General features: G+C 34.2%; 1 long non-coding RNA gene across 2 annotated transcripts; it reads right to left on the bottom strand.

Annotated features, from left to right (window-relative positions):
* Positions 1-7,398: 7,398 nt before the first annotated feature.
* On the bottom strand, positions 7,399-11,001 carry LOC113276150. Of its 2 annotated transcripts, XR_003324087.1 has the most exons (5): positions 10,820-11,001; positions 10,417-10,629; positions 9,827-10,049; positions 9,610-9,692; positions 7,399-9,095 (listed from the first exon to the last, which is right to left on the bottom strand). It is a non-coding gene; the product is annotated as an uncharacterized LOC113276150 (long non-coding RNA). The 2 variants fall into 2 exon arrangements; XR_003324086.1 differs by having other exon boundaries at positions 9,827-10,629.
* Between the last annotated feature and the right edge of the window lie 10,965 nt (positions 11,002-21,966).

Below are 21,966 nucleotides of genomic sequence, written 5' to 3'. Positions count from 1 at the left end.
GGAATAGGTGAATTGAGGATTTAAAGTTGTATGACAGATGAAGCTAAGTTTCAGAGGATACAATTGAGGAAGGTGATTGAATTTAGGGTTCTTGATGAAGCAGATTTTTGGGTTTAATGGATTCGAATATTAGATGGTGTTTATGGAATTGGTAATGGGGAATTAAAAGATGAAGATATCCAAATCTAATCAAACTTCAGAAGAAGCTAATTCAGTGGCACGTCTGAGACTATTGAGGTAATCGAATTTATTTGTTAATTCGGTAAAGTTATTATTCATGTTGTCGAGTTTGTATGATTGTTAATGAAATTAGGAATTGAAATGGATGATAAGGAAGTATCATGAATGATAGTGGATGATAGGTTAATATGTTGGTTAATTGGTTGTGTTGTGTGGAGGTTATGTGCTGCCTGAGTAGAATTGATCTGGATTAATGGAAATTCAAGAATTGTTGTTGAGGTTGTGCTATTGGGATTTGAGGAGAAGATAAATCTAAAATGAAGTGGTGATAATGGGGATGTATGCAAGGGTTTGAACTGAAGATGATATTTCCGCATAGTTGGTGTCTAGTCTACAGGGAAGAAGATTTAGCTCTCTGAAGTAGAGATTGTGTTTGTGTTACTGATGTTATTGCACATGAAGGGAAGTGTTAGTACTAGTATTCTCAGGTACAGGGTTAGCTGGAGTTTGAGTTGGGAATTTGGATTCATACTTGAGGCAATATTTCATTACTTAAGTGAGGTTTGTTATATATAATTAAGTGTTGAAATATTTGATATCTTTGAGATATGGATGTTGTTATATTATCTTGATTTGAGTTAATGTGTGTATCTGAGTTGAGATAAATGTGATGAGTATGGAATTGGGATTTTGTTAAGATATGTGGAGAAGGCCTAAGTTTTATGAAAATGAATTAGTAATGAAATTGTTGGATAATAAAGTTGAGAATTGGAATTGAAGAGGTTTAGGGTTTATTCTGAATTACAAGAGAATTGGGTCCTGTTTTAGAACAATATGGGAAGGTGTATGATCTGTGACAGGTGAAAGATTAGTGATATTGAGGTGAAAAGGATGTTATCTGGATTTGAGATTAAGGCATGGGATGTGTGTTACTGAGTTGAACTGCACATATGGAGGAATTGAATTGATGCTATGGTTGTAGATGGCAACTTCAATAAAGGCTTGCATCTGCTATTGCAGGTAAGCCGAGTTTTTGTTGTAAATTAGTTATGAAGCTTACATAACTTGAATGTATGATCGAAGTAACACAATTGAAGTGGAATTGCAGTTCTAGATAATTGTACTGAATTAAAAGTAGTGATGGTACTAAATTTTAGTTGTTGTTAATCTGAAGCTGATGGTGATTCAGTTTGGTGGATGTATTGCTAAAAGCTACAACTGCAGGTAATTGAGCTGTATTAGTGTTTGTAATTAGATTGAAGTTGTTTTGTTTGAATAATTGTATATAAATTGTATGAATTTCTGTTCTTGAAGCTTAGGCTTGTGGCCTATTAATCATCCTAGTTAGTTGTATGACTGAGTTAGTTTAGCTGACTCAATTAATATGACTGAGTTGAATCGTCTTGACCCATCTGAGTCAGTCTAGTTGACTGAGTTGACTATGTTTGACTGATTCATCTATTTAGACCTGTACCAGTTGACCTTGACCGAGTTAATCTTTGACTGTGGACTGGACCTTGACCTTTGACTGACGTGTACCGTTAGTTGACTCAGCTGACCGTTAGTTGACTCAGGTGGACTGGACCTTAGTTAATGGGTCTTTTTAGTGACTTGGGCTTAGGAATAGTCTTTCTTAATTAGACATGTTGGACCCTTATGGTCTTATTTAACCTTTGATTCCTTCTACAAAGTTGTAGATACTCATAAGACATAGCTAATGGACCATAAAACCAACCTAATTCAATTAGTAAACCTTAGCTATGCTAAAGATAGATAAATAAAAGATGTAGAACCTTAAATGGGACTAGAATCATTAGAAATACTTGTATAATACATGTGTGAGCCATTTTGGCTAGAAATTTAGAATTCTTGTGTGATTAATAGTTAGTTATTAACAACGATCGATTCAAAGGATGAACTAGTGGATCATGGATCTCGAGGTAGGCGTGGCTTGTCATCAAAAGAGGTGGGAATACATTTGACTCGTTTGTAACAATTGTTGTTTCTTTTACAAAAGTTTATGCTTAACAAACTCATGCATTGTCTAGTGTGCATTCCATGTTTTGTTTAAATTGCATTACTATACTTCTGTTGATTTTGTTAATCTTTCCATGGTTTGGAAAGGACTTGTAATGTTTGTTTGTCATATGAATTGTTATGGGAAATACGAATTTCCACTTGTGGCATATAGGATACGCTCCTTCACATTTATATCTACATGAATTCAGTTTTTATGCTTATATCGGTCGACAGTTTGCGAGTTCACAATTGTCGACATCTATATTTACGATTAGGTGTGGACTTGCGAGTTCGGGATTGCACAACCATAGTATAAATTGTTTGAAGAAGGAGTTCGTCCATATACATGTTTGTTTACTTCTGTGAGGATATGCTCTTTTATATTTATATCTACATGAATTCAGCTTTTATGCTTATATCGGTCAATAGTTTGCGAGTTCGGAATTGTCGACATCCATATTTACGATTAGGTGTGGATTTGCGAGTTCGGAATTGCACAGAAGAAAGAGCTTGTACATATTCGTGTTTGTGTATCTCAGTGACTTGGTCACAATTTAATGTCTGGGAAAACATTATTGTTTTTCTTAATCTTGTTTATGATTACTTAGAAGTTAAATGTTAATTATTCCCACTTTCAGTTTTCAGAGACAGATCAGAGTTGCGCGGCGAAAGCCACAAGTGTTGACTCCGTTAATTAGTTAACTTCTACTATGTTTATTATGTTGTTTATTGTATCTGTAAACAATTGACTATTGTATATGTATCATTTGAGAGAAGTTCATGTATATATATTCTGAGCGGGTTTAGTTTTGGAATAAGTTTTGTAGCAGATTTCTTAATTGAATGTTTAAATATTTGAATTAGATTCGTAGTGCCTCTTTATTTAGTTAATCTCTTGGATTAGTCAGCTGCTAGCTTAGGGGGCGCTACAATGGGGTGGGTTTGAGTTATGATAATAGGCTTGATTTCGTTATTTCTATTGAATTAACAAATGTAACTTATTTTCGATTTGATTAGTTTGTAAGTTTTTGTGGTACTTTGCCTCTTTTCTTACAAACTTTGTTGTATCTTTTGTTATCTATTAATACATTTTGGACTTACCAAAAAAAAAAATCGCTCTTCGTTGAAGTTTATTGATATATCTCATCTTGTGTTTGTACTTGAAACACTTTGAAAGTTCAAGACCTTTGAGTGAACAATAAGAGCATGTCAATTGATAATTTGATTTAGACGCCCGAGATGTACAAGCTGTTAGACACAGAGTGGAACCTGAAAAATCAGACAGAGAGTTTCCAACACAAAGGTCAATTTTTTCTTCCAGATTGGTTGAGTCTTCCTTTGGAAGAATATCAAGATTGATGTATGTATTGCTACAATAATCAAAATCAATATCTTCACAAAGAAGTGCAACACTTGATTTTTCGTCTTCATTGGAATCATAGTGATCAGACATTTCATCAAGAGTTACAGCAAGACCTTTGTTTCCAGTGTATTTTCCATGGTTCGGACACTCATTTGCAAAATGACCAAAACCTTTACGCTTAAAGCCCCGTGGCATATCCTCGTCATCAGCCTCTTCAACATCCTTGTTTTTAGGAGGAATGCGATTGTGAGGTTTAATGATGATCTGGGTTTGTCTCTGGAGAACCGTTTGCTTGTCTTCAATAGAAGATCTCTAAACTGTCTTGTAATCAAAGAGAATGACTTGTCAAGATCTTCATCTGATGAATCAGCCTCATAAAAATCATCCTCAAAGACACAAACACTTTTACTTTTATCAAGTAATTTAGTGTTCTTTTGTGCTTTGAATGCAACATCCTTTCCGGTTTTGGATATATGCTCATGATCACAGATCTTTAGCTTTCCAACCAACGTAATTCTGGAGAGAGGATCAAGGTTATTCCCCTCAACGATGGCATGCTTCTTAGAATCGTATTTGGATGGCAGCGATCGGAGAATTTTCATCACAATATCCTTTTTAGGAATAGTTTTACCCAATGCAAAGGATGCATTAACAATTTCAGACAGTTTGTGATTAAACTCATCAAATGAATCTTCATATGACATACGAAGGCTTTCCCAATCGGAATTTAGGTTTTGAAGCATGGCTTCCTTTTCACTGGTATTCCCTTCAAATATGGTTTCTAAGATATCCCAAGCATCTTTAGACCGAGTGCACGTAGTCACTTGGTGTTGAAGATCTGGGGTAATGGCATGTATGGTGGCATTCAAACCGTCGGAATTTTGCTTTGCAACAAGTATCTCAGCAGCGTCATATGCACCAATATCCTTCGGAACGGTCGCATCTCCTACTGCCACAACGGGAGCATCATAACCATTGACTACATAAACCCATGATTGAAAATCACGCGCTTGAAGAAAGGCACGCATAGCAATTTTCCACCACAAGTAATTTGAGTCATCGAAGACTAGTGGTACGTTTATAGAGACAACACTTCTGTCCATATCAGATCGCTACAAACACAGACTTATGAGTTCTTTAATGTGTTTGCCTGCTCTGATACAAATTTACAATGCAGGGTCTAACAACCACACCCAACAATTCGTTTGGCGATCTGAGAGGACTTACTCCAATATACTTTCTAGAGAATAAACTAGTCAGTCAGACTCAATATAGAGAAAAGTATATTAAAGAATTTATATCTCTAACTCTTAATTCAATCTGCAATCAGCAAATAGAAATCTGCGAGCCCGATTGAATATAAGAGGAGTAACTTGAACGATACCAAAGACCAATGTTCAAGTGTCAATAAATTTAAATCAACCACCGAAGGTTGTATTATCTAATTGATTGATCTTAACGCACAACCTATGATATTTCAATTATATAACAAAATATAATGCGGAAAAGAAATAACACAGACACCAGAATTTTTTAACGAGGAAAACCGCAAATGCAGAAAAACCCCGGGACTTAGTCCAGTTTGAACACCATACTGTATTAAGCCGCTACAGACACTATCCCACTACCAATGAACTTCAGACTGGACTATAGTTGAACCCTAATCAATCTCACACTGATTCAAGGTACAATTGCGTTCCTTACGTCTCTGATCCCAGCAGGATACTACGCACTTGATTCCCTCAGATAATCTCGCGCACAACCAAGAGTTTCTATGACCCAAAGTTGAAGACTTGATAAACAAATCTGTCTCACACAGAAAAGTCCATAGAATGAATAAATCTGTCTCCCACAGAAATACCCAAGAGTTTTTGTTCCGTTTTTTGATAAATCAAGGTGAACAGGAATCAATTGATAACCCAGACTTATATTACCGAAGAACAGCCTAGTATTACCAATCACCTCACGATAATAAAAATCGTATAATGACGAAACTAGATATTGTGGAATCACAAATGATGCGAAGAAGATGTTTGTGATTACTTTTTATCTTGCCTATCGGAGATTAAATCTCGAGCAAATCTTAGAGAAGATAGTACTCAAACGATATAATCGGGTAAGATCAGAACACGCAACTACAAAGAAAATAGTTGGGTCTAGCTTCACAATCCCAATGAAGTCTTTCAAGTCGTTAACCTACAGGGTCTCGATAGAAACCTAAGGTTAAAGGAGAATCGACTCTATTTGATGCATCTAGTAACACACAGGAGGTGTAGGGATTAGGTTTCCCAGTTGCTAGAGTTCTCCTTTTTATAGTTTTCAAATCAGGGTTTGCAATCCAAGTTACCTTGGTAAAAAAACATTCAATATTCACCGTTAGATAAAAAACCTTATTCAACCAAGCTAATATCTTTCAATCGTTAGATTGAACTTAGCTTGTTACACAAAAATGAAATGTACCCTCATTTAGGTTTATGTAACCGTACCCAAACGTGTACACGATGTTGGCTCAACAATAGTTAACCGAAGTTAGCCATATGATTACTCTCATATCAACCTTATTCATCTTAACCATAACTAGTTCAAATGACTCAAATGAAACTGGTTAAAGAGCCGTTTAATTGCTATATTCTCATAGAAGCATACAAGAACAAAATTGAAGCAAATTCGGTTTGATTCACTCGAATCAGTTCATGAACATTATAGCCACGGTTTGTAAAGGTTGTATTCCTTATTTTATAAATGTTTAAGTTCATGTACAACCAATTTTAGAAAGTAACCAACTCAAGTATGCAAACGGGTACACATACTTAAGTATCCGGACTGAGTTTGGTTACGCCAGTACGCGTACAGGTGCGCATACCAATACACACTTCCAAACTCCAGCAGAAATTCAGGGACGTGAGACTTCCCGCCAGTATGCGTACGGGTACGCATACTTGCCTAGACATCCAACAACTGCCAGTACGCGTACGGGTACGCATACTTCAGGTTCCCGGTTTTGGACTTATACACAAATGTGAGTACACACTTTGTTTATATCCAAATATGGTTACTTGATTCTAAACTCTTTATTTCAATCATTGAAACTTTCTTAGAGGATGACAATAGCCGTTTTCACTCACTATTAGCATCAAAATAATTTTCAAGATATTGAAATAATCATAACAAAACATTCCAAGTTTACACCAAGTGATTGTATCACACAGACCATGTAAGATGTTACTCGGCAATTTTCACATGATCATAATCTGACATTCGTCAAGAATATAAGATGAACTTGGTCGAAACGAAAGCTTGCCAACACATATTTCGAAAAATATGTAAGTGAGATAAACTCAGCTCGAAATCTCAAGTGTGTATAATAGAAAGCTATATTGTAATATGACTTATGTCTCAATATTGGAGATAGAGTAGAAATAGACTTTCCAAGTGATAGATGAGTTTCAGTCTCCACATACCTTTTGTTGATGAAGTTCCACAAGCTCCCCTTAGTAGTTCTTTGTCTTCAAATGATGAACGCCGTGAAGTCTAATGCTCAACTACACAATCTATGTCCTAGTCCGAGACATCTATAAATAGGCTAGAAATCAAGACTTATAGTTTTGATCACTAACATTGACAAACATGATTGAGATAGCAACTCATACGAGTTCGACCGAGCAGTGCTCTATCAACATTAATACCTTCTTTTTGTTCATGGTCTTTCTAACGAAGCTACGGGTATATCTAATGATTTATCTAATAATGATATTATACATCGAGCTTATTTGTACTGGACTTCTAGGTCCAAAGAAGAACAAGAAAGTAGTGGTGGAAGTTTACAAATTACAATTGTTGGATTTGATAATAATTGAAGGTTTCCCTGAACCCAAAAACTAGTTGGAGAGGAGCTGTTAGCAACGGGTTATAATGATTAATGGCCGATAGGGGGAAATTTTAGAGTTTGAGTGTAAGTAGAATTATGGGTTTTAATCTAACTCGAAATTGGAAAGAAGGAGATGTGTACAAAGGTTAACAAAATCAGCAGTTATATCTCCATTAACAAAATCAACAAGACGCACAACAAGTGTTTTTGAATAGTTCCCAACGACTCTGCATCACCAATCATCTCACACACATCCTGACAGTTGATTTTATCAGTTTAATTTGAGTGTGTTGGTCACATGCTAACGGTATATGGGGTTGTTAACCAAATATGAATTAAATAAAATTATTAACGGTCAACTACGGTCCCGGGACCTAAACTCTAATATTGAATTTTATGGGACCCAAACGTAACACTGATCATGAAGTTGGGATATAAAATCAAAATATCCCTAAATTGATATACATTAATCACTAATTATTAACATTAATCAAGATTATTAACAACTAATAATTAGTATTTAACCGCTAATAGCATAAGGATAATTATGTCATTATCAAAAATATGTGGATATGGGGCTTTCAAAATTACCTTTTAATGACCCGTTTTTGTCCTTGTTTGACATGCCCTACAAAATTTCCATATGCCCTGAAACATGGTTCTTGATTATAGATAACGGGGCCATTGAATTAGCTGTTCAATACTATGGCATGATCGGCCAGTTGATGATCCAAACCCAAGGAAGTGTAATCAATCTAGCCGTTTAGTAACTAGTCCGCATTTGAACAACACATTCTCATCATCCAGCCTTAAAACTCTTTCACCAAAAGGTCAACATCAATATGTTCTGACCTTCTACGTTAAATGAATTTTAAGGGTTTTTGGAATGTTAAATCATATGATAATATCGTTATAATATCTAGATTTTATGCCCCTGCTATGCAACGGGTGTCCCGGAAAACCATCCACCATCACTTTTTTTTGTAATTGGTGTGGTTTGGGTTCGCCTCGCCCTGTCCGGATGCATTTGTTAATTGGTGTTACGCGACGTCTCCTTATCCCGTCGGGATGCATTTCTTATTTGGCGTGGCTCGGCTTCGTCTCGCCCCGTGCCTTTAAGACTATAATCCATATGAACCCCAAGTCGCTTAACCATATAAGCCTTTATACGCTTCTTCTTCTCCTCCTTTTTTTTTTCTCTCAATGAAAATGCGTGGTTATTTGAAGCTAAGAAGTATGAGGCAAATGCTTATTTATTGTCGATGAACAGTTTCCATGGCGTTATTGCACATTATAACGTGCTTCTCCTTCTTCAATGAAACATCAATCTATGTTCTTATATATAGACTGGAGATGGTTAACTGTTTCCGTATATAGACTACACTGATTAGGAATCCATGGTTCATCAATCTATGTTCTTATATATAGACCGGAGATGGTTAACTATTTCCATATATAGACTACACGGATTAGGAATCCATGGTTTTGTGTATAAAAATTTCCTTATTAAACTGAGTTTAGGATTCTATAATGGAAGAGTGGAAGCATTACCTCAGCCACAACAGATGTCTTCTGTATCTGATTCACTAAATTCGGAAAACGCTCATCCTTGAGCTGTGATGGCATTGCTTCTTCTAAAATTCAAAGATGTCAAGCTTGAGAGGCCTGTAAACTTAAACATTAGAAATTATATGAGAGAACATGATTATATGACTTAGGAAATTATCGAGGTGGGTATAAACAAAATCAAACACTTCAAAGTATTAACTTAAGTAACGTGCTCTCAAACAAAGATCACTTACTCGTCTCTATCACTGTAGAAAATGTATAAGCTAAGTGACCACATATATGCAATGGTAGAAGTAATGGCATTGCTTATTCTAAAATTCAAAGATGTCAAGTTTGAGAGGCCTGTAAACTTAAACATTAGGAATTATATGAGAAAACATGATTATATGGCGAGTACCTAGCTTGATAATACATCTAGACAAAAGGAGAGAACTAAGGATAAAAGGAACAAATCCACTCAAAACAAAAAAATACATCTAGACGTCGTCTGTGGCGAGTACCAAGCTTGATATCCCACCACGCTTGGTGACTTTTCTCAGCAAGAGACAAAGAAGGCTATTTTCCTAGAATTAAGATGTTTTAGTGCCAACAGTAAGAAAAGCAGTGGTACCTTGCCAGTCTTCTTGAAAGGAAATCTCTCTGCTTGTGCATCTCATACCGGTTAACACGAACAGAAGTATGAAGACTTCCTCTCTTTGCTTGGTGGAAAACGAAAAAATAATAAAAATACTTTTTTTTAAGCGTAAAAAAATCTTCGGTACAATATCTCATCTGAGCAGAATATTTACTGGAATGGCGTTTTCAAAAGAATTTTGATAATAACATACCCTTTATAGTCGATCTTCCAACTGGTCCTTGACTCTTTTCCTCTCCATTTCACGTTGGTGATAAACAAATTTAGCAACACGTTTCACTTGCATTAACCTAGCTTGTTTTAGTCTCTTCTCTGCTTCCAACAATCCCATCGCTTCTTCTCAGCTGCTGCACGTTTTTGACAAATTGATGCACTACACACTCTTTATATCTGCCTTAATCATACCAACGTCTCATCTGGAAGGATAATATAACTGAAACATGTTATCACAGTTTAAAGAGAGATGAAAAAAAAAGATTCTAATGATACTATTGGATATCATATATCATATGCATGTAATTATTGATTTAGTTAGTGTGCACATACGTACCTTGATTCTTCCAAAATCCATGGTGAGAATACAGTAAGGAACATAGGAAAAAAAAACCTCAAGAAATAGTCATCATCATCACAAACTCGATAACCACAACCATCACAGACACGACCATTTTCTTCTTTCACCCATCACAGACACGACCATTATTGTAAACCGTACAATTGATTGGAAGATATAAATATAAAAATCAAAAAGTTTCTTCTAAATCCTAGCAAGGGATATTATACCTGTCAAATCAACAAACAGGACATCCTGCTATTGGCGAAATCGAATAGAAAATCATCTCTGTCTCTAAGATTTGATTACAGCTTATGAGAGGCCTCTGTTATTGGCGAAACTGACCTCCGTTAATCCACCGTAAATAATGAGAGGCCTTGAAGTGCATCTACAACTATGCACCATGACTTCTATATTACACAGTTTCAGCTGCACTACGGAGTCTACAGAAAAACCAAAAATAAGGGTTATCACGTTAATCAGGGTTATTGATATTAAACCCAAAACTCAAAACATAAATAATTATTGTGCAACTAAATGGAATTCTAAAACTCGTTGGATGAATACAATAAAATACATTGAACAAAATAAACAATCATCAAAGTATTAGGTATCCATTATTAGGGTTCCTACCTGCATGATCAACTTCGAGTGCCAGAGTTTTGAGAGAGTCGAGCATCAACGAAAAAATCAATCATACAAAGCAACCTGGACAAAATCAAGAAGAAAATTTTCTAGGGCTTGAATTCTCAGAGAATCAACAGCAGAAGAAAGAAATCGGGAGAGAAATTTCCCAGAAACCAAGAGAGAAAAGCTCAACTACTCTATTTTTCTACATCAAAACCAAGCGGAGAGCATTAGGAAACACAAATATTAACGGAAACAAAGTTATATCAGGAAACCTAATGACCGGACGTACGTCTATGTGAAGAGATTTTCACGGGTTGACGGAAGTATTGTCCACCTTAAACGGTGTTACTAATGTACCGTTAAGTATTTGGTGTAAACATGGTGTAATAAATTAATTAAGCTAAAACTCTGATGGAAGTGTTGTCCACCTACTTTTTTATTGACGACGTTAATAACGAATAGTTAAATACTTGATGTAAACCAAGTGTAATCCAATTTTTAATATTTAGGCCAATAGAGTTATGCCAAATGTCATCACCATAGCTTTTATATTAGAAAAGGCCTATTTCGGCCAATAGAAAGTGAGAGTTTCATCACCGTTTAAGGTGAGAGTTTATTTTATCAAGGCCTTTAAGGAGGAAGATTAGGTTGATTAAGTAGTAATAATGTCCAATTATGACACGATGTTTGGACCAAAACCACAATTGTTGGTGGTGCAGCGCATGGGGCTTGCTGATAAAAGAGTAATCATATTATTGGGGCTGCACCCGGCTAAGTTTTTGGGGTTGCGTTGGGTCATAAAATAGTGAATACAATAACCCCCTATCATATTATTTCTTTAATGTCCAATATACCCTCAATTGAATTAGTGCTAATTGTGATGTTTAACTAACTTAATTATAATTAGTGAAGGGATTAGGATTAATCAAACTAGTTTGTCACCGTGCTATGCACGGGTCTGTTTATTGCTTGTGGAATATTGAATGCTCTTTTTATATAGAGATTATATATCACAAAACCATAGTAATCCCAATAAATGTGCAAGAAAATAAAATAAACAAAAAATGGCCAAAATTATTGATAATAATAAAATTTTAATATTGGTGATTCATCAACCAACAAAGAATTGATCGAAAATAGCAAACATTCTTTGTCGTCTATGGTTTTGATGGCTCCTTAGTTGTATTCCCGATTATTGAACTTGTTTTGGTTGGTTGAATAAAACCATATCATTCTTATCAAATCGAAGATTCACATCCTTTCGCCTATGGTTTCTTTGTCGTCTTTGTATGTCTCTTTTTCTTTTTCTTTTTTCTGGTCGTGAAGTTCTTCAAGGTAGAGATAAGTATACTTTTCCTTTTCATATTGTTCTGCAAGTCTTCTGTGTTCTTTCTTTTGTGAATCTGTTATTTTCTGCCATTTTTTGTTGTTGTTTTTGATTACCACGTGTAGGTAGTGATACTCATACCTGTTTATACTACGAAGATTTTCTAGTTTCATCATGTGAATTTTTTTGGGTTAAAGATGGCTTACATTTGGTTTATATATATATAGGATAACATGGTGTAATTTTTTTTTCTTTGTAGTCTTCATCTTTTTTACCTACTATAAGTCCAACGTTTGCTCAGTTTTGTGTATACGATGCAGATATAGATAGAGAAGCAAATCTCAGGAAGAATGTGTTTGTGAAGGCATATGAGGGAAATGCAGGTTCGTCAAAGATGCAGGCAAGTGTGTCCTTGAAAAAACAGGGAAATGCAGGTTCGTCTGAGATTCGTTATTGTTTAGCAATTGCGATGCGTCTAAGTGTGTAAGGAAAAAAAATGAATAAAAGAAGCCTAAATATGACATTTACTAAAAGGGAACCATAACATTTACTAAAAGCGAAACTATAACAAAGTTGGAATTGTTTGTGATTTCTAAACAAATCTATTTCTAAGAAAAATAAAAGCAAAACTCTAATTAAGGAACCAAATCATTCTAACCTTCCTCTATTCATGATTCCCATCATAGGCCACTGCTTGGAGAACTATATGGTCTATAGACCCGAAATTTTCAGGATTGTGTTGATGGACAATGGTTTTGGTGTATCCATATGGTAAATCATTCTTTCTGATGATAGTGATTTTTGTTTTGATGGTTCCTTAGTTGTATTTGAAAAGCCAATGTATGACGGATTGTCATCCTCCAAGTAAAACCCAACACTGTTTAAGCTTTGTGCCTTGCATCTGTCAGTGTGCATTGCAGAGGCAATTTTCACTGAAAACTGACATTTAGTTAGCGGTACGGTATCCCTTGATTTCATCACACTTTTTCCTATCACCACTTCTTCCCCGACTGCAGCTTCTGTTAACACTTCCGCAACAATTTCATGTTCTAGTAGCTCTGTTATAATCAACATTGTGCCCGCAGCAATGTCTTGGTCCCTGGTTAGTCCACTCAAGAGAATAATTGGAAGTCCAAACTTTAATTTTTAATTTTTAATTCATGAGGCGGCATGTACGCATTTTCAATCTTGTTTAGAAATTCTTTATGATACAACTGCACTGCTTCCGTGTAATTATTAGCATTAAAAGATACATAATACCTGCTCAGGTATTCACGTCATTCTTGTGGAAACATGGCCGCGATGCGTTTATTTATTTCATTGATCTTGTCATCTTGAAGAGAGAGAATATCAGCACGAGCGACGTACTATTTTTTGAATCTATTTCTTACCAAATCTCCATATGAGACTGCGATTACTGCATTGAGAAACTCATTCTCAGTGGACAGAAATGTCCGAGTAGTAATTACTGTCTGAGCTCCTCCGTTAATGGTACTTAAAAGAATTCTCAAAAACTGATTTTCTTCCATACCCGTGGTTCAACAAACAGTAAGCCATAAAAATAACAAACAAATCTAGAAGACATCAAGTATTGTATAGGTATTTAAGCTTGGTAATTTTTGCTTTGAAATGCAGAGAAAAACTTATTTCTTAAATTGAGAAGAATGTGCTTGATGATTTTTCAACAAAAGCTACTTTCCTATGATATATAACACTTCATTTACATAAAAAATACATAATCGACTTTGTCATTGAGATTAAACTTGAATTAGATGAACACAAATCATGTAAAAGTATAGGAATACAATCGAAAAATGTCTTCTAGCTTTTGTTTGACTGTTCAAGCTGCCTTCGTTAATTATGATCGGATTTTGTATTGTTCTGTGACTAAGTGAAAATTAAACAAAAACGCTAACAAAAATATGGAAGGATGCAAATTTTTCGAGGGATTTCCTTTTATTTCTCTATTGAACTGTCATCGAAATCTTCAACTATAGATCATGATCCGCTTTATATCCGTCTTTAGACAACTCATTCAACAAATCAGAAGCTGTCATATATATGAAAATTGAAATCCTTATCTTTGCCAGTCATCTGTAAAGTGAACAATTAATTTAGGATCCTAACTCAAAGTAAAAATGTTAGTTAACAAAAAAACATCAAGTGGGACAGCTTTCCCGTATAATATTCGGCACTTACCTTTTCCAGTATAGCACTACAGGGAAAATATAGGGACAAATATACTCCGACATAAATACAAATAGTTAGAGAGAATTTTTTTTATTTGTTCAAGTTTTTGACCAATAATTAACTCATATAGTTAGAAAAAAAGAAAATGGACTTTTAATTACTTACTTTCTCCCTCCTTGTTGGACTGATGATCTTCATTTAAAGAAATTGACTTCCTTGTCCTAAATTTTCCAGGATAAGCGAATCAAGATATTTTCCAAATCCTTGTTAAACCCGTAAGTTGTACGTATTATACAAAAAAAAAAAAGAAGAATAAAAATTATGATGTTGATATTACCTTCTTTTTTAATGGAAGCTAGAAAATAAAAACAATTCCATCCCGGCCAAAAATTGCAGTTGCAACGTTTTAAAAAATGATTTCATCACGATCACGTACTGCGCTTACAGTGGTGCATCAAAATATTTTTCTTATGACTTTAAAGTCGCCATCCATCTTATCTACAAAACAAACTTTGTATAAAAATTTATCTCCTTCCTTGAACTCTGCATGAAATCATTATCTATCGGTTAACAAAGGGGAAAAGGAAAGCCAAAGAACAATTGAAGTGAGGAGATTTACCATTCAAATGACATTCAGCATTTACAATACCGATTAACGTTTAGGGATACCTACAAAACAAAAACATACCGAGATCAGATAACAAAATCAGGAAAAAGGAAAAAAAAACACGAAACACCATTAGAAGAGAGAAGCGGCGTTCGATGGGATTTGCTTATGCTCGATTCTTTATATAAAGAGATATATTACCCACAATAAAGAGATTTTGTTTAAATAAAAAATAATAAAATGTCTAAAAATATAATATAGGATTTTTATTTTTACGGCATGTTGCATTTACCTGTTGTGTTATTTTTGGCAAGTTTAGATTATGAAAATCACGGGTCTACCTTTAACGTTTTACCAAAGGTATTTTACCGTAAATATCATGCATCCAATATTTTTTGCAATTTTTACATGCAAAAACATAAAACAATATATTATATTTTTGGATGTCCACTATATTTCGAATTGCTACATTTATTTGTTGAGTTATTTTTCCAAAATAACTTCTACGCTTCCGAAAATAGAAATTTCTTTAATTTTCTTTTAATATTTTTATGGGTCGAAATTATTAAGAATTTCTTTTTTTGTTATTTTTATGCGATGATAATATTTAGAAAAAATGGTATGAATCATTTTTTTCTCCGCAATCTTATTACTGTTTTTTTTGTTTGCTTATTTGCTTGATTATTATGTTCTAACACCATCAACATGATTTCCTCTTAATGATTTTGTGTTCTCTATAATTATACAGGATAAACAAAGTCTTTTATAATCCCCAGAGAAAGAAGATCCCCTTATCTAACGGCGACCATTCATAGATCAGGTATTCTTCTTTTTATTGTTGATATAAATTTGATCAATAATTCGATAATTTCATATCATTTGGACGGGTAATTGCAATTTTAAATTAGGGGTTTTAATTATCGGTAGTCTGGAATTGTAAATAGGTGAGTTTTATTATAAGTTATAAGAAGGGTAATTGGACACTGGAATTTGGACATTTTTTTTTTAATTTTTATGATCGATTTAATTTTATGATGAAATCACGATGAATACTTCATAATTAATTTTAACAAAAAGAAATTTCTATTGTTTTGGTAGTGTTATATTTTTTTATGTTTGTTTGGTAATATTTTTAGATTATTTAAATTTTATAACTTTAGGTAAATAATTTATAGAATATGATTGGCCAAATAATATTTCGTGGGACCAAAAGATTTTCTCGAAATTCTATTGGCTGAAATTTAGAATGGTGGGGCCAGAATCAACCAGAAGCTCTGATTAACCACGTTGCTCGAAAAAACTCTATTTTTATATAGAAAATGATTATCTTTGGAAAATCAAAACATTGTTTTGGGGTAATTTGCGTTACCTCCCTGGCGAAGATTATAAATTGAGTTACCTCCCCTTCAAAGATAAAATTAGTGAAACCTCCTCTCTTCACATAATCTGTTATTTCCAAGTTAGATGACTAAGCAAAAATACACACATGGCAAAATTATACACGTGTCAAAGCTCACTAAACTTTTCTCTTCCATTTTGTTCATGGTCCACAATTAAAGCTTCAATCCAAGCTCTGAGAAAAAATACCCCAAGTACCAAAATCCAATCTCCTGTAACACTATATTTATTCTAATTAACATAACTTTTCCCCCGATTCTAAGAAATCAATATCGCCATCTCAACCAAAACAACGTCAGTATCATTTAAGTGATCCAAGGGTTTTTCCTGTTCTACTTCATGTTTCTGCTACTCGCAAAATCAATCCACGGAAATCTCTGAAATTAAAAAAAAAAAGAAAAGAAAGGATAATGGTTTTTTTTATTCCACTAAACAAAGCAATCAAACAAGGTTTAAGAGATCAACAATGAGAAGGTGAAAACCACGGCATTCTCAATCAAACAAAGCAATCAGATTATTGAATTCCTTTAGTAATTTAGAAAGGGGGCTTTGAATCGGTACTAATGAATTTTAATAATTTTTCAGACTATTAAATCTTGATTACAGTGTTGGTGGTGGAGAATTTTGTAATGGTTTTCCACATTTGTTCTTCTACACCATCAACCGCCGGATGGATTTATAACAGTTGGTTTTATGATTTTTATTGATTATACTAAAATTACCTACATTTACTTACGGAGAGAAAATGAGAAGTAAAATTTGCGATTTTTTTTGTGAAATCAATAGCTTACTGTAGGTGTTAATGGTGGTCCAAGATGGTGCTGCTTTGGCAATGTATATTATCCGTGATTAGAATGGTGCTTTAATGAGTTCATAAGGTTCACCATTTTCCATCTGATAAATTAGAGCCATGCTTACATTTGGAGGAAGCCATCATCCGCCCAAAAATCTGATGAATTTTGGAGTTGCAGGTTTAATAGTGACCAGAAAAGGAAAAATAAACTTTTGGCCACGTGTATATATTTGTTGAGTCAGCTAACTTGGTGTGGATGGAATTCTTAACGAGAGGAGATTTCACTAATTTTATCTCTGTAGGGGAGGTAACTCAAATTATGGAGGAGGTAATGCAAATTATCCCCATTGTTTTTCTTCTTCTTTTTTTCTTGATTTTGAAAAGGAAAATGAGGATTTTTGATGAACTTTTTTTGACAAGCCTTTGAAGAAAATGTTGAAACCTATCCTGAAAATAGTATAGAAAACCTTGTAATCAATCCCTAATAGAAATTTTAATTGATTCAAATACGTTTAAAAACGAGGAAAATTCTGGGTTTTTAGAAGTTACGGATGAGATATTTTGTCGACCCATCCGTAAGACATATTAACGGCCAGGAAAAGTCTCCTTCCAAGCTGTGAACCAAAGTTACGGTCGGTTATATAGAAATCCTGGCCGTAAAACCATTTCACCATTTCACGTTGGGTTAAAATGAACTCTGTTACCTGTGTTTCTTTCACGACTGTTAACTATTAACTAGTTTATTTATTGTGTTTTTTGGACTTGGACCATTATGGTTGAGTTTTTAACAACTAGTTTTTCAAAAGAAAATTAGCCGTTAAGTCATTAAACTTTATAATAGGAAACCCTTTTATCATCACTTCCTCGCCCAAATTCTATTTTTCAGCTTTCAAATTTATTTCATTTATTTCTCATCTAAAAAAGAAAAAGAAACACCATGGTGACTCTATATCCTTATTTTGAAGATTCTGTTATTGTCAGAGCATGTGTCACAAACAGATAACATGATGAAGATCTAGGCACCGATATAAATTAAACCTTCGTATCTTTTTGGAACTGTATATTCATAGTTTTTGTGGCACTATATGGGAATCACAACGGAAGAACTTTTGCAATTGTTAAAGAAAGATTCGAGAAACTCTTCAAAGAATGCGAAGCTTTCAAAAAGGAAATGAAAGTCGTAAAGGAAGTCTGTCCCACTATACCGGCTGCTATAAGAGTAAGTTTTTTGATAAGTTTTTTCATTAGAAATAGTTTTGAATGACAGTATCTAACATAACTGATTTGTTTTTCAGTAGTCGAGGGCTCGATCCGGATATAAGGCAATCCATGGGAAAGAGTTTGAGGAAGATGATTGCTACCGAATCTTGGAAAATACTAGCTATGGTTTTACCCTATACAATTAAGCGTTTAATTGAAATGTTATGATATATTCTATCGATATTATCAATGCTTACACAATAGTAGTGTTTGGTGTCTCACGAAACGGTTGACATATATCTACTTTTCTAACTGGCGGTTAGGATCTTCCCTCACTCTCCCAGTCTCATCTCATATGATTTGATCCAACGATTGCGCGCATTATTCAATTCAATACATTAAATTCCTAAATTCTTTTCGACTTTTTACACTTCCGTTTTCTTCAGGTAAATCGATTGGCTGTCTACAGTATTCTTATTCTGAATCAAACTGTTCCACTTCCCATTATTTTCTGTTCAAAAAAAGGTTTGAAACTGTAAAGTTCACTATTGATTTAGTCAGGAATCTGCTTTGTTGTGTCTCACTTGCAGTCTCTATTTATGATAAAGGTAATAAGAATCCACAATTTTGTTTCCTCTGAGTTTCAGAATTGATAGATTTTGGAGGGATAAGCGGCAGCGTAATAACATGATTGATGAAATTCAGTACCGCTCTTTCCCTGTTGGACAACTTCAGGTAATTTTCCCCAGTTCTCTATATCTTCTTGAAACCCTAGATTGATGTCGATACTTCTACCATCAAATTTATGATTTTATCTGTAACTATCATATGTACACCTGGTTTGATTTTTTTTCCCAAAATAAATCCTCGAATTTGAGGTTTTCGACAATGGGTTGTCATTTTTGTCTTGGGTTTGGTTGTATAGCAAATGTCACTTTGATGTTGAAAATTTTGACGGTCTCAGAGAAAGTGGAATCATATGTTGGGATCCCAAGTATTGTTTATTGTTGAACTTCCAATTTTAATAGATATCTAACTGTATGAAGATTCAGAAAGATATGTCTGCAGATAAGTGACATCATAAGGGTATGATGGATAACTACAGATCTGATGGGAACTTTATTCCGGGTCTCTTAACAAGTGTATAAAAGTTGCAATGCCGAATCAATCTTCTCGCTGTCCTTGAAAGTGGTTGCGTTGAATAGTGCAAACTTGGAGGCTTCACAAGCTGCTATACGTGGACGTGCCATCCCCTGAAAGGTGATGACTATACCTTTTATTGTCATCTGAAATTGAAAATTCACAAGATACCTCGTTCTCACTAATGCCACTTTTGAATCTGTTATATTCTCTCTTTTTTAGGTATGCTTAGAAAAGATTCAAAGGAGAACACTAAAGCCTAGGTCACTATTTTAGACGAGAATTTCTTTATCTCTACTGGAGAATGTAAGGCCAAGATATACGCTTCTCGGTATTCATAATTTAATGGTGATATTTGTCAGGCGATCCCAAAGTATAAGGAATCAAGTCAGACAACAATGTGTTCAAACTGATCTCTCTGCAAATGCTTCAAAAGATGAGATGTTAATGCCAAAGGTAGTTTCGTCTATGTCATTATTTTTATTAGTAAACAAAAACAGTAGTATCAATCTTCAACAAACTTTACCGCCTTTTGATTTTTTATTTTTTTAGCATAATGGGACTTCAGCAGTACAAACAATTTTCTTAGAATCCATTTATTTAGTAAGTTTGTCTTCGTCTTTTCAGAACAAGTATTAGTGTTTCTTCTCATCCAGGTTCTCATAGGAAGCTTCCAGTTCTTTAGCAAGAGGATTTTAAGCTTAAGGGTAATACAAACGTCGATATCTTGGATGTCGACAACATCTTGGCTAAGCAACCTGATGATTTTGGAATTAGGTTTCTCATAAAGAGGTATTAATCATCAATTCCATCCCTTCTTACTTCCATCTAAGTTTACATGTTCATTGAACGGTTTTTGTATGTTGTAAGGAGTAATTTTAATTCAATGTTTTATTTCGTGCATATTTTTTATTCCTTCCACCATTTTATTATTTTCTTTTACTTGAATTTTAACTAATTTCAGTTCAGTTGATTATAAAGTGTAACTTTGTACGATTTTTCTGAACCATTCTATCAATACCATGTATAGACTTATTCTAGTTAGGGTCATCCGATCAAGTTGTCAAATATCTATTCATTTCATTGTTTGTATAGTTTTCAGTTATTTCCATTGAATAATTTGGGTTTCTGTTCTGGTTGATTTTTATGAACAAGTTATTGGATGCATATTAAATTTTGCAATCGATATGTGGAGGCTAGATTGCATATTTGAAAACAGCTTACAGGAAAGCCATTGTTTCCTGTGAATAATGGGGTGTATCAATTGAGCATATGTTTGATTTTCTTGGTACACCTTTTATTGAAAATGTTACTTTCAACTTTATTAAATTACCTGTACTTTGTAGCTCTCTCACACAAAGAAAATTTCAATGTGCATAAGTTACTCTCTAATTTTACTGATTCATTTTGAGCTTTGTTCTGATTATGTGTCAGTTCTAACAATGCCTGTTAATTCGACATGAAAACAATAACACCAAGATTTTAGGCTAGAAAATACTTAATTAGAAGGTGGAAGAAACCTCCAATTTGTGCTGCAAAACTTCTGTAAATATATTTATGCAGACCTACTTAATTATACGTTTTTGCAAATCTTGGATGTTGGAAATGTAAAGGTTTTCCTTATTCATGAACGTCTTTTGAGCTATTGTCAAGCCTAGATATTTTTTTACTGTCCAGTACTTGAAGATTGACATATTTATGTTCTTACGTGGCAAGCAACTAAAGAGGATTTCTCAGTTGAACTCACAAAGAGAAGGAGGCAATTCCGTGCTCTTCTCGATGTTGGTATTCTTAGAACATCAATTGGAAACCATTATTTTGTTTTGTTTGTTACTGTTAATTATACCGGCATATATACATTATTTTTATCAGGGAGTGTTGAATTTATATACCACACAGTAAATGCATATTAGGTGGACATGTTGCTACATACATTAGGGTAGTAACTTAAATTTCAAAGTTCGTCTGCTAAGCAATGAGTAATATATTAAATTGCAGTACCATCTTTCTTTACCTAGTCAAGGATGAGCCTAAAAAGTACCAAACTAATTTATGTCAGTTTGACTAAAAAAGGAATTGTCGTTGATGGCGAGGAAGAGTTGTACTAGGTGTTAGAGCACTGCTTGGCCGAACTCGCATGCATTGCTATCTCAAGCATGTTTGTTAATGTTAGTAATCAAAACTATAAGTCTTGATTTCTAGTCCGCTTATAAATGTCTTGGAATAGGACATAGATTGTGTATTTGATCCTTAGACTTCACGACATTCATCATTTTAAGACGAAGAACTACTAAGGAGAGCTTGTAGAACTTCATCAACAAAAGGTATGTGGAGAATGAAACTCATCTATCACTTGGAAAGTTAAGTTCTACTCTATCTCCTATATTGAGACATAAGCTGTGTTACGATATAGTTTTCTATTATATACATTTGAGATTTCGAGCTAAATTTAACCCGCTTACATATTTTAGGAATATGTATTGGTAATGCTTTCG

This window comes from Papaver somniferum, chromosome 4, assembly GCF_003573695.1.
Source record: "Papaver somniferum cultivar HN1 chromosome 4, ASM357369v1, whole genome shotgun sequence".
Taxonomy (NCBI): domain Eukaryota; kingdom Viridiplantae; phylum Streptophyta; class Magnoliopsida; order Ranunculales; family Papaveraceae; genus Papaver; species Papaver somniferum.
This window is presented reverse-complemented; position numbering and strand designations above follow the sequence as displayed.